This window comes from Elephantulus edwardii, unplaced genomic scaffold (assembly GCF_000299155.1).
Source record: "Elephantulus edwardii isolate Elephantulus edwardi_28Jun2011 unplaced genomic scaffold, EleEdw1.0 scaffold00189, whole genome shotgun sequence".
NCBI classification, from domain to species: domain Eukaryota; kingdom Metazoa; phylum Chordata; class Mammalia; order Macroscelidea; family Macroscelididae; genus Elephantulus; species Elephantulus edwardii.
This window is the reverse complement of record NW_006399939.1, coordinates 3,091,812-3,104,990: the sequence shown is the minus strand read 5'-3', so window position 1 is coordinate 3,104,990 and position 13,179 is coordinate 3,091,812.

Genomic DNA, 13,179 nt, shown 5'->3' with positions numbered 1-13,179 from the left:
AACAGTGGTACAATGACTGAGCACTTGGTTGCTCTTAAACACCAGCAGTTCTCACCAATGACCAGCCTCTCCTTATCTGCTTTAGATGGAACAAAAACTGTCCTCAGAGTAAGCTGATGTCGCTACAATGAAAACACACAAAACACAACTTAAGGCAAAAGCACTGCCATGAATAGACACGAACACTTCATAATAAAAGGCTGAATGCTCCAGGAGTTCAGTACAGCAGAGATATGCAATGTTAAACTTCTTTAACCCCAAAACATAGTCTCAAAAGATGTAACACACAAAAAATGGCAAGTGCCTGGACAAGTAGATTAAATCCACAATCACAGTGTTTAAGCACACATTTCTCAGCAACCACTAGAACAGAGATATAAAAAAAAAACCCAAGAGAAATACTTAATATTTTTCGTTTGCCTTGACAGACATTTGTAGACCACTGTGAGTTGAATCGTGTTCCTCCAAAAAGACAGACAGAAGTCCTAACTCTCGAAAGCTCAGCCTGTGACTTAGCTTGGAAATAAAGTAAGTGAAGATGTAATCAGTGTAGTTAATATAAAGTCCTACTGGAGTAGAGTGGGCTCTAATCTCTCTCGGATTAGTGTCCTTCTAAAAAGAAAAAGCAGAGATGTGGAAAGATGGTCGTGTGTGTGTGAGAGAGAGTTGCCGTGTGCTGTCGAGTTGACCGCGACTCATTGTAACCCTGTGAACAACAGCCCTGCACCTTGCTCTGTCCTGCTCCAGCCTCTCCATCTCTGATGTGCTCCAGCCCCGTGATGACACTCACTGGGTTCATTGCTTTTTACATTCCTTTTTTTTCTTTTTTTTCAAAAAATTTATTATTAATTTCAATGAAAATTTACAGAGACTTTAGATTTTCATTCATTCACTGTTGTACTTTTCTCTCTGCCCAACCCTCCCCCCTAGTACACTACCCTCTTAGAAAAGTAAAAGAAAAATTCTTTCATTGTTTTACAATCCCTCCCTCCAGATCCACCCCACTATGTATGCAGCCTTCGTTCTGGACTCCTGTCATGGCAAAAATACCTAATCACATACCCCTTTTAAGCAGTTTTCTCCTTCATCTATTTCAATGCAGTATACATTATTGAACCTATCTTTCTCAGTTTTGCCCCAACCCCGAGGTCAGTCCTGTTTTACAACAGTGGTACCATGCAGTATTTGTCCCTTTGTGACTGAGATACTTCATTCATCATAATGTCCTCCAGGATCGCCCATTCTGAATAATAATGCATGAGTTCCTTGTTTTTCAATGCAGCATAGTATTCCATTGTGTGAATATACCAGAGCTTCTCTATCCATTAGTTTGTTGATGGGCACTTAGGTTGTTTCCAACTCCTTGCTATTGTGAACAAAGCCACGATAAACATGGGTGTGCATTTTACATTATTTTTTCAGGGTCTTCTTCTCTTTTTCCGACCTTCCACCTTTCCAAGCATGATGTTTTTTTCCCAATTACTGGTCCTTCTTGACAATCTGCCCAAAGTATGTGAGATGAAGTTTACTATCCTAGCCTCTGAGGAGCACCCTAGTTGAACTTCCTCTAAGACACACTTGCTTCTTCTTTTAGCAGTCCAAGAGATATTAAGTAACCTTCCCCAACACTGCAACTCAAAGGCATCATCCTTACTCCTTGTCCAACTATTAGATGAACAGGAATTAGAAAGAACATGGCTTGCATCAGACACACCTTAGTCTTTAAACTGACCTCTTGCTCCTTAACACTTTATAGAGGTCCTTGACAGCAGATTTCCCCAAAGCAACATGTCTCTGATTTCTTGCCTGCTGTTACCATGACTGTTGATGCCGCCATAAACCAAGGACTACCCGAGACCACTAGAAACGAGAAAAGGCAAAGAAGGTTTCTTCCTCCAAGTCTTCAAGAGACTGGCGCTGGCAATGCCTTGATTTCAGACTTCCAGCCTCCAGACCTGTTAGAGTAACTTCCTGTTGTTTGAGTTTCTCAGTTTGATGTACTTTATTAGGAAATTAATTGGGCCGCTACATCCGATAACTGCAGAAGACACATGCTTCTTACTCACTGTCCCCAGACCACTGATGAGAAACTTGTGATTCAGGGACAATCACCAATTTTCCCAGCAAGCAGCACTGGAACAAAGTCTCCCTTTGAGTCTCCAGCTACCTTAATTCTTCATTTTTTCTGTCGACTTGGCTGTTTCTAAATACTCCCTGCTCCCTTTGGTGCAGAGGCCTCTGTCTTGAAGTCAGATGCAACTTCCCAAAGCGAGCTGAAGGTCAAGGCAACACTGCTAAAGGCTGGGGTGTTACTCAGGAAGGAAGAAGGCAGGAAGAAGGCATTGTTACTGACAGCTGTGATCTCCTGAAGCCTTCCAGAGGAGGAAGCCCCCAACAGGCGTGTGTGGCTGACTGGCTCACAGATGCAGGCCAGGAAGCCAGGGCATCCAGGCTTAAGAAAGCTCCAACCTTCATTACCGGACACCTCAAACGTGGGCTTTCCTGGGCCTTAGAACAGAGGAAGACATTCTGGGCCCAAACACTAAAATAGTTCTTTTGAATGAAAAAGAAACATGTTTGCAGGTGTGTTAAGAGGTCAGTGGGTGTTAAATTGGGGATGTTGTAGTTAAGTGCCACTGAGTTGTAGACAGGACAGTGGGTGTTAAATTCAACTGACCTGGAGGAAAGGGAAGAGCTGCTGGCCTGAGGCCACTCCTGGAAGTTGAGCGGTCTTGGGACATGGTCAGTGGATGGCAGGACAGCTCAGCCACCTTCTACTTCTGAGAATTACTCCTCCTAAGGGGCCCAAGGCCCACAGGTACAGGCTTGCCTCATCTTGACGCTCTTCGCTTTATTGTGTTTTGCAGGCATTGTGGTTTTTGACAGTTTTGTGGCAACTTTCTGAGGAGTGAATCTTCTGGTGCCATTTTTCCAACAGCAGGTGCTCATTCCAGGCCTCTGTGTTGCAGTTTGGAAATTCTCACAATATTTCAAACGTTTTCTTTATGCGATGCACAATAAATAGACTAGGGCATAGTGTAAGCGTAACTGTCACACGCACTGGGAAACTGAAGCATTTGTGCGGCTCACTTCATCACTAGACTTGCTTTATTGCCCTGTCTGGAACCAACCCCTCTACTCTCTCCAAAGGCTGCTTCTACTGTCCTGTGAGTGAGCTGACTTGTTCCTGGGCTTAGTGGTCAGTCTGACAGCATTTGGGGATCCCCATCCCCACTCCTCTATTCCCAGCGAGCCCTCAGTTCTTGACCTTAGCTGATAAGGGGACGACACTGGTCATTGTGCCACTTTATTAAGATGTCCTTTTCTGCACTAGCTGGAGTTCAGATTGTTAGGGATGGAGCTCATGTTTAGTAAAGCAAAGAGGGACAGTGAAGCAAGGGAAACCCTCAGTGAGACCGTTGATGCCTCAATGGGCCAAGCCTGTCAATAATCACGAGCACGTGCAGCACCACATAGCATCCTGTTCTGTTAGACGTGGGAATCAGAGCTGACCCGATGGCAACTAAGAACAAAGCGGTTCAATTAGAGAAGCTCTCCCAGGAAGTGAGTCATTTAATAGTTAATAGAAAAGCTCTCATACCCCAGGCACCTCGCCGGATTCCTATCCAAAAAGGGCAGCAGTTGGGTCCACCAGCTGATCCAGGGCAGAAAGATGAGGCCGTCTGCTTCTGTAACAACGTACAGCCCTGAAAGCCTGATCGGCAGCTCTGCCTTCCCTACAGCATCATCACGAGTCAGGATTGACTTGCCAGCACCAGGGTTGTTAGTAGGCGCTGGCCTGTTACTTCCAGTGCTTTGACTACGGCCGCCACAGGGACCCTGAGAACAACAGAGCAGATGCTCTATCCTACACCAACCTCATGACACACAGGAGCCCGTTGCTACAGTCACTGTGTCGGTCTATCTTGACAAGGGTCTTCTTGTCTGTCTCGTTCTCTGCCCCTCCACCTTTCCCATTTCCCAGCACAATGTCTTTTTCCAAGGACTGATCCCTCCTGACAGCGGTCCCCAAGCGGGTGAGGCGAACGTTCACCACTCGTTCCTCTAATGAGCTGCCTGGTTGCACTTCCTCCAAGATGGACTTGTTTGTTCCTTTGAAGTCCGCAGAGTATCCAGCACTGTTCTGCAACACCACAACTCAAAAGACATTGATTCTTTCTTTAAAAAAAAAATAATTACAATATTTTATTTATTTTGTTAGTTTAGTTTAGTTTAGTTTAGTTTAGTTGTGTGCTGTCGAGTCAGATCCAGCTGGTACAGGCATAGACTGCCCATCCTTTTCTAGCAGAGCATGTGGTGGATTCGAACCACATACCTTCAGGATTACAGTGCAGCATCTTGCCACTAGGCCATCAGAGCTCCCTTATGTGGCCATTCTTATTCATTATTCAACTTTCAGATGCATAAGAAGCAACTGGAAAATACTGTGGCTTGGATCGGGCACACCTTACTCTTTAAGCTGATATCCTTGCTCTTTCTTTAGCACTTTGGAGAGGTCCTTGACAGCAGATATTCCTAAGGCAACACAACTTTTTGATTTCTTGACTGCTCTTAGCATGGGTGTTGACTGTGGGTCCCAGTAAAATGAAATAATTGACAACTTCAACCTTTTCTCCATCTACCATGTTGTTGCCTCTTGGTCCAGTGGTGAGGATTTTTGCCTTCTTAATGTTGAGATGTAATCCATGTTGGAGGCTGTATGTGGGCTTGGATCTTCTGCAGCAGGTGCTGTAAGTCCTCAAGCAGCAGCGGGACCCACAGCATATAGCATCTTGTTCCTGGAGCTGGAAGCTCTCGCGAGTTCCTCCCTGAGGAAACCATTGGCTCTCCTCTGATCCAGGGCATGGTAGTTGTTGCTGTGTACTGTCGGGTCAGCACCAACTCACAGCTGGCCTTCCTGCAGGTTTTCAGAATCAGTAAATCACACAGGGGGAGCTGTCCCACCTTTCTCCCACAAAGCAGCTGACAGATTTGAACCATGAGCCTTTGGGTTGGTAGCGCAACTCTCCACCATGAAGCCACCAGAAGTTATCAAACCGTGTACTTATTCAATAATTGTTTGCAACTATCTTGTTCCAGACGCCTTACCATTCTACTAAGAGAACCCACCAGTTGACTGATGGGAGAAAGAGGAGGCAGCTGGCCTCCTTACAGCCCTGGAGAACCTACGGGCAGGTCTGCTCCAGAGTACAGTGTCCCTGGGAGTTGGAGTCAACAGGACAGCAGGGGTTTAGTTAGTGGGGCAGCAATAATGCAACTGCATCCTACATACTTTGGGCATGTTGGTAAGAGAGGCTATTCCTTGGAGAGGGACATCATGCTTGGAAAGGTGAAGGGTCAGCGAAAGAGAGAAAGACCCTCAATGAGATGGACTAACATAGTGACTGTAGCCAAGAGCTCAAGGGTATGAGAAACGATGGGGACGGCACAGGAGAGGACAGGGTTCAGATCTGTAATTTGCAGGATTGCTATGAGTCATGCTCGACTCGACAGCACTTAATGACAAGAGCCCTGAGGGAGTGCTGGTGGCTGAGTAGTAAGGAGCTGTGCTGCCAACCCAAAGACACGTGGTTCAAATCCACCAGCTGTTCCATGGGAGAAGTCTCCTCTGGTGAGATTTACAGTCTCTGAAAACCCACTGGAGGGTCCGCTATAAGTCGGTTCTGACTGGACAGCACACAACAAATACCATGATAAAATAATAGTAAAGATAGTGATAGCATTTACAGAGCACTTGTTACATGTCAAGTACCACGTCGTACCCTTCAATGCATTACATTATGCAGTCCTCACGGCGCCCCCCCCCCCAGGCAATGTTATGGTTCCCTCTCTACAGCTCTGCTGGAATCGTCTATAGTGAGCTGCACTGTTAACTCAAAACACCTCCCTGGTGGTTCAAATCCACCAGAGACTTCGAAGAAAGATGGGAAATCTCCTGTATGATCTACAGCCTCAGAAACCCACTGGGGGTGGGGGGTCAACTATGGGTCAGTTCTGACTCAAAGCAATGGGATTTTATTGTACTAAGTTTAGCTTTTTAGGGTATTTCTTGTCTATACAGAGAGAACACAGAGACTCAGAAAGGTTAAGTGACTTGTCCAAGGTCAGAGTGTAGTAAGTATGTGGCAGAGACAGAGCTGGAACCTAGACCCCTGCTTTTATCACAGTGTTTCCCAAGATGAGTAAGACCCGAATCAAAGCATGTCGTGCAGCTAGAGGCTGGTGGGGCCAGCAGATCCGGCATTAATGGTGCCTGCTCAGCTCAGCGGACCTTGGTCATTGTCCCATGAAGGCCCTGGGAGGGCAGACTGCGGGTCAGTCTGATCCCCAGACCTGGGTACTGGTCTCCTAGGTGCATCTTCACAAAGCCCATTCCATCCTCTGAGCTGGAGGCAGAAGTCACACACACAGCCCACCAGCCCCGGTGAGATCAAACACTCGTGAGATCAAACACTGGTGACACGCCTGTGAGGACCCTGTTGCAGCCTATTTCCAGTGTCAGGAAACCAAAGCTCGTGTTTATGGGTCTGGGAAGGTGTTTCCCTCACCTTTGGATATCATCCCCCCAAAGAAAGTCCTTCCGTCAGGAAGAACTCCCTCCACACAAGTGGTTTCCTCAGGAGGTGACTTGCCAGGAAGGGCTGCTTGTTCACAGACAATATACCCTCTGAGATGGAAGGAAGTGGAGCCCACCACCTCCCAGGGCCCCAGGAAAGTGGGGTGGGAAAGCCAGAGAGTCTGTTGTCAGCAAGGGTGAGCAGGTGGGAACACACTGAGGAAATCTGTGATGAAGAAAGATGCCGGTCACAGTCCCCACAGAACAGGATCCGGAGAGCAGGATCCAGAAGTCAGTCACTCCTGACTAATAAGCCGCATGAACCAATCACACGCAGAAGCAGTGGGGCAGGGGCTGGCCGGCCTACGTGGAGATGTGGATGTGCCCAGCGAAAGGTGACTGTGTGTCAGCAGGAAACAGCTGCTGCAGAGGGGTGACAATGAGCCGAGGGGAAGTGTGCTCCAGAAACTGTCACGTTCTCTGTTCGCTCCCTGTTATTTTCCTCCGGAACGCTAACCTTCGAAATCCTAACAAGTGGTGAGGCAGGTGACAGCACAGCGGCAAAATAAACAGGAGGTATGAGTCTATGGAGCTTGACAGAATCAATCCCACAACAGAGAATGCAGAGGCTAAGAGCAAGGTTCCACTCAGCCTTCCCCCGTCAGAGGCAGCCTGGGAAGACATCTCGCTGCCTCAGGTCTCCTTCCCATCCCTCAGAGGCTTCGCCCAACCCGAGGGAAGGCCCTGGAGAAACTCTTTTATCAGAAGAAAGCACCTGTTTTATTCATTCTTTCACGCATTCAATCAGTATTTATTGGACACCTGCTCTGTGCCAGGTCCCATATGAAGTAATTACAACTGTGGTTAAAAGCTCTTAAAAAAAATATGCATGTTGCTATGTATTAGAAGGGTCCCTGGTGGTATTATGCATGGGCTGCTAACTGAAAGGTTTTTGTTGTTGTTATATGCCGTCGACTATGACTCATAGTGACCCTACATACAATAGCTCTGAAGCCTGCCCTATCCTGAGCCAGTCTCATTGTCTCCAACACACCTACCCCCATTACCCCAGTCACTGTGTCAACTCATATCATCCAGGCTCTTCCTCTCTTGCATCGTCCCTCTCCCTTTCCAAGTGTAATGTCCTTCTCCAGAGACTGAAAGGGAGGTGGTTCAAATCTACCAGCCACTCCACAGGAGGAAAAAAGGGGCAATCTTCTTCCATATTCACAGTTTAGAAGCCCAAGGGTGGGCCTCTGAGTCAGAATCAACTTGACAGAAGTGGGTTTGTGGTTTGTTGTTGTTGTTGTTATTGTTGTCAAGTTGGTTCCCATTCACAGTGACCCCATATTGAACAGGGGCCTATGTCTTTTGCTGCAGTCACTGTGTTTTCTGGGTATTTTCCAACCTGGATGGAATAGCTCATCTTCCAGGCCTCTATCAGACAATAACCTGTTGTGAACCACTGGATTTTCATTGGCTAGTTTTCAGAAACAGATCATCAGATTTTTCTTGCTAGCCTGTCTCGAGAAAAAAAGAAAAAGATTGATTCAGTGACTGGGGTAATTGGGATGGGTGTATCAAAGATGGTGAGATTGGCACAGGACAGAGCAGAGTTTAGGGCTATTGTACATAGGGTCACTATGAGTCGCAAGCGACTCGATGGCACATAACAACAACAACAGTCTGTCTCATCCTGTAAATTCTATTGGAATCTGTCCACCCTTGGCAACCCTGATGGTATTTAAAATGCCAGTGGCAAAGCTTCCATTAGCATAGCAACATGGAAGCCACTGGAGCATCACACACTGACTAGTTGTGGATATGGTATAATTCAACTCAACTCAGGGCTGCCAAGTCAGAACTGACTCAAAGCTCATCCTCCATTGGGTTTCCAAGGCTGTAAATCGCACAGGAGCAAACTGCCTATCTTTCTCCTCTGGTGTATTCAAACCTCCAGAGAGGTGCAGATTTCCAGTTAGCAGGGCAACGGACTACACACAAGATATTCAAGATAACAGAAGTAATCTGCCAGGATTATTAAACTGAGATCCACAGGCTGAGTGGACACTAGCTAACTGAAGAGAGGCATAAACCCCAAGCCCCAGGCGTAAGGACCAGTCCATGCAGATACCACAGCGGGAGAACACGAGGCACACGTAGCAGTAAACGATTCACTCCAAAATTTACTGACTTAACACCACCACCGTTTTTAGCTCTCAGTTTTGTAAATCAGATATTTGGCTGGGCTCTTCCGAGTGATGCTGACAGTCTAGGTGACGACTCACTCAAGCAGCTGCCTCAGTTGCCAAGTCAGTGAGGGACGGGCTGGCAATAGGCTGGGATTCCTTGAGTCTGTTCCTGATTTCGTATTCTCCAGCAAGCTAGCCCAGGCTTCCTTCACAAGGCAGATGAGGGGTTCCAAACAGCAAGCAGGAAGGGGCAATCTCTCCCAAGTTCAAGCATTTTCCAAGTCTCTGTCTCATCACACATGCTATTGTCCATTAAAGCAAACTGTATGGCCAAGCCAGTGTGAGGGAAGAACTCCCACACGTGTGGTTACAGGGAGGCAGAAACAGACTGGGGGCTGTAACCACAACTGTCAACCTCAGATTGTTTCGAGAACTGGCTGACAAGGGAGTGGAGCCTGAAGGGGAGTACGGCCCATGATAAGGCTAAAGGGGGCCAGGGGCCAGGATACACACAGCCTCCAAGAGTACTTAAGAGGTTTTGATCTTTATCCCAGAAGCAGGATGGCCCTCCGGTTGTGCTTCTCTGTATTATGTTTGGTCATCATTAATAAATCACCTTAAGCCTGAAATGCCCTCGGTGGACAGAGAAAATGGATTTCCCAAGTTTGAGAAGATCAAGGGAGACACTGAGGTGTGATCTACACCACTATAAAAGCCTCCCACGTTCCCAAATCCATGCCCTTGCACCTGCTTCTCCCTCTGCTGGGAAGAGTGTTTATTTCTCCACAGGGCCAACTCCCTCATGATGCATTCAGGCACCAACTCCTCATGGAAGACCTCCCTGACTTCTCCATGCCCCGATTATCAGGGACACAGAGACTGAGAATGTGAGGTCTACACATTACAGTGAATACTGGGTTTCCCAATTCAGTGTAGGGTTCAGCCCTGCCTGTGTGGCACATAACCAGTGGGCAGAGCACTTTCTTGGGTCCATTTTCTGACTGCTTGCTGCTCACTAAAACTAAGTGTAGGGAGCTCTGGTGGCCTAATGGTAAGAAACTACACTATAATCTCGAACGCATGCAGTTCAAATCTACCAGCTGCTCTGCTGGAGAAGGATGGACAGTCTCCTCCTGGGCGATTGATTAACTGCCTCTGAAAACCCGCTGGAAGGTCAGCTATGAATCAGTTCTGACTTCACGGTACTCAACAACCACAGATTAGGTATCAATGCCTTTATCTTCCATGCCTGCACGTAGAGTCAGAAATACCTGAATAAATGAATGAATGAGTCCGTAACTACACAGAGATCCTCTTGGAGCTTCTCTGAGAGCCTTGTTGTTGTTGTTGTTGTTATGTGCCGTCGAGTCACTTGAGACTCATAGGGACCCTATGTACAACAGCCCTAAACCCTGCTCTATCCTGTGCCAATCGCATTGCCTCTGACACACCCATCCTGATTGTCCCAGTCACTGAATCAATCCACCTCATAGAGGGTCTTCCCCTCCTGCACTGTCCCTCCACTCTACCCAGCATAATGTCCCTCTCTAATGACCTGTCTCTCCTTACAACATGTCCAAGGTATGTCAGACGAAGCCCCAGAATCCTTGCTTCCAAGGAGTAGCCTGGTTTAACCCTCTCCAGGATGAATCTGTCTGTTTTCTTGGCAGTCCATGGTACATTCAATACTCTTCTCAAGCACCACAGCTCAAAGGCATCAATTCTCCTTCTATCCTCCCTAGTCATTGTTCCAACTCTTTGATGCATAACAAGTGATTGCAAAGACCATGGCCTGTATCAGGCACACCTTAGTCTCCAGAGAGACACCGTTGCTCTTGAGTATTTTAGAGAGGTCCCTAACAGCAGACTTTCCCATCGCAATACGTTTTTTTATTTCCTGGCTACTGGTGCCAAGAGTGTTGACCGTGGAGCCGAGCAAACTGAAGCTGTGAACAATCTCAATCTCTTAAGTCTTTTGTCATTACATCTGAGGGGTTTGAGGGAAGGTTTCTTCCCAAGTAGGCCAGGAGCTCCAGTGGTCTCCCAGCTCCATCATGAAGTCATTTCCCAAAGGAGAGACGTTCTCTGGCTTAGGGGCAACCCAGGGCAGGCGGTCTGAGAGTAATGAAGAGAGCTCCTTGGAGAAGTGAGGCAAAGTCTTTTAAGAAGAAAGGGATGGGGGGAAGACAGAAGAAAGATTGGGTAGCTCAAAAGGCGGCAAGCTTCTTCGGAGCTCAGGAGCGGGCTGCCCATAGCTAAGCCAATTTTGTGTGAAGATGTTTCAGATAAAGACAATAAAGTTATTGTTCAAGCAGCCCTCCCTAAAAACAAAAAATAATAAGAAGAAAAGGGCCAACCAGTCATGGCCTCCATTGGTAGAGAGTTTCTCCTGGATGGTAGAATAGCGGAGCAGGGGCAGTGAGCAAAGCCCATTCTGGGTCTGACTCAAATAGACAGTGGCAAGTGTGATGCATACAGACACGGAGAGTGCCTGGATTTTGGAGCCTGTCCTTTCTTCTTGCTTTCTGGACTCCTTAAACTACCTACAAAGAAGGCTTTGGTTTGCTGAAGGATGAAAGACCATGAAGAGGCCCAATTAAAAGCTGGTGCCTACGGCACAGGCTCAAACATCTGGTCTGTGAACCAGGAGCTGAGAAGAGGGCACCATAAGACCCCGCCCTGCCCATCAGTCCTGAGGGAGATTTTTCCAGACCACCACACAGGTTCAAATCTTATCACATCCTCTTCTGCAGAAGAGAAATGCAATGCCCAGGGAGAGACATTTTTAACTTCTCAGTCACCATAACCATCACAGGGACTTGGTAGGGAGCTGGACTGCAGCCCAAAGAGAAAGATTCTCTGGTGGTTCGAATCAGCCAACTGCTTCCCAGGAGAAAAATGGGCAACTTGCTCCTGAGTGATTTACAACTCTTGGCAGCTATTCTGACTCAACAGCAATGAGTGAGTGATTGAGTATCTTAATTAAGCTGCCATTATTTACTTGCTATCGCAGCTGAACTTTTATCCTCTTAACCTATATAATAAAGTCTAAGATCAACTGACCTTCCGGTTGAAGTTTTTCCAACTGCCCCCGGCCACTTCAGGTACCGAATCATCAGGGACTTCCACTGCCCCAAGACAACAGAGCTGTGTGGCCTGTAGCCATCCCAGGACCAGGTGTTTTCCTGGACTAAGAGTCAGAGGCTGCTTGAAGGAACAGGCTAGATTTCCAAGGATGGGAAGGGAAATAAGGCTGACAGCCCCCCAGCGTCCACACCCAGATACTTGTACCAGTCGTTAAAATACTGAAATATTTCCAAGCCGGTTGATAAGTAACCACTGCCTGGAGTAAGCCCACCACTTGAGCAGCCCCAGATCCACCAATTAACAGCAACACCTGGCCCAGAGTTACTATTATTAGGGTCTTTAGCCCTGGCCATTCTGATCTGACAAACCATTTAATAAATATTTTAACACCATCCCTGACCACAAGGTTCCATCTGATGGAAAGAAACTAAAACCCTGAACTCAGAGTCAGAGGTGTTGAGAACTCCAGAAGTCGTTGATTTAGAATTGAATTTCCACCTCCACTTGGCCCCTCCCCTACTCCCGAAATCCCCACTCACAACGTGCCACAGTCACATCCAGGTAGTACGTCACTCTTTTATTTACAGAAAACACAGATAAAGCATTTTCATGTTCATTGAGCAAACTGATCCACTCTTTTTTTTTTTTCTTTTTGGCACAAAGAAGTATCACAGATGGACCCCAAGATCAATCAGAAACCCTTAAGACTCATCAGCCATCTCTAGTCCAGGGGCAACCACAAGACTCAGACAAACAGACAGCATCGCCACAGACTGGAAAAAAAAGGAACAAGGTCTACGTTCACCTCACAGTAAAAACCTGCTCACCGACAGGCAAGGGTGGGCAGGGGGAGGCAGTTTCTCTGCTCGCGGTAGGGGGTATGGGGGGAGCAGGAAGCAGGGATGGAGAAAGGGTAGACACCATTCATAAATTAGAGAGGTGGTCTTTTTTGTTGGTAACCTCTTACCTTGTAGAAGTAAAGACAGTGCAAAACTACAGAACCCCTAGCGCACTTCCATTCAAAAAGCTTGAGAAGTTGTGTGGTGTGGGGCACCTCTCCCCTGTGCGCAGGTGCCCGTGTGCGCGAGTCCGCTCCCGCGTGCGCATTTGTGTGCGCGCGCACGTGTGTGTGTGTGTGTGTGTGTGTGTGTGTGTAAGAGAAAGTGTAGTGCTTGTAAACATTGTCGCCATCCACATAGAGACCCAACATCTGTGTGTCTGAATCGGGGTGGGGTGGGTGGGGGTCGTTCCCCACTTCACGCCCCCCTCTGCCCCAATGATTCCCGTCCGAGACATAGTGCAAATTTCAGAGACAAAAAGAGG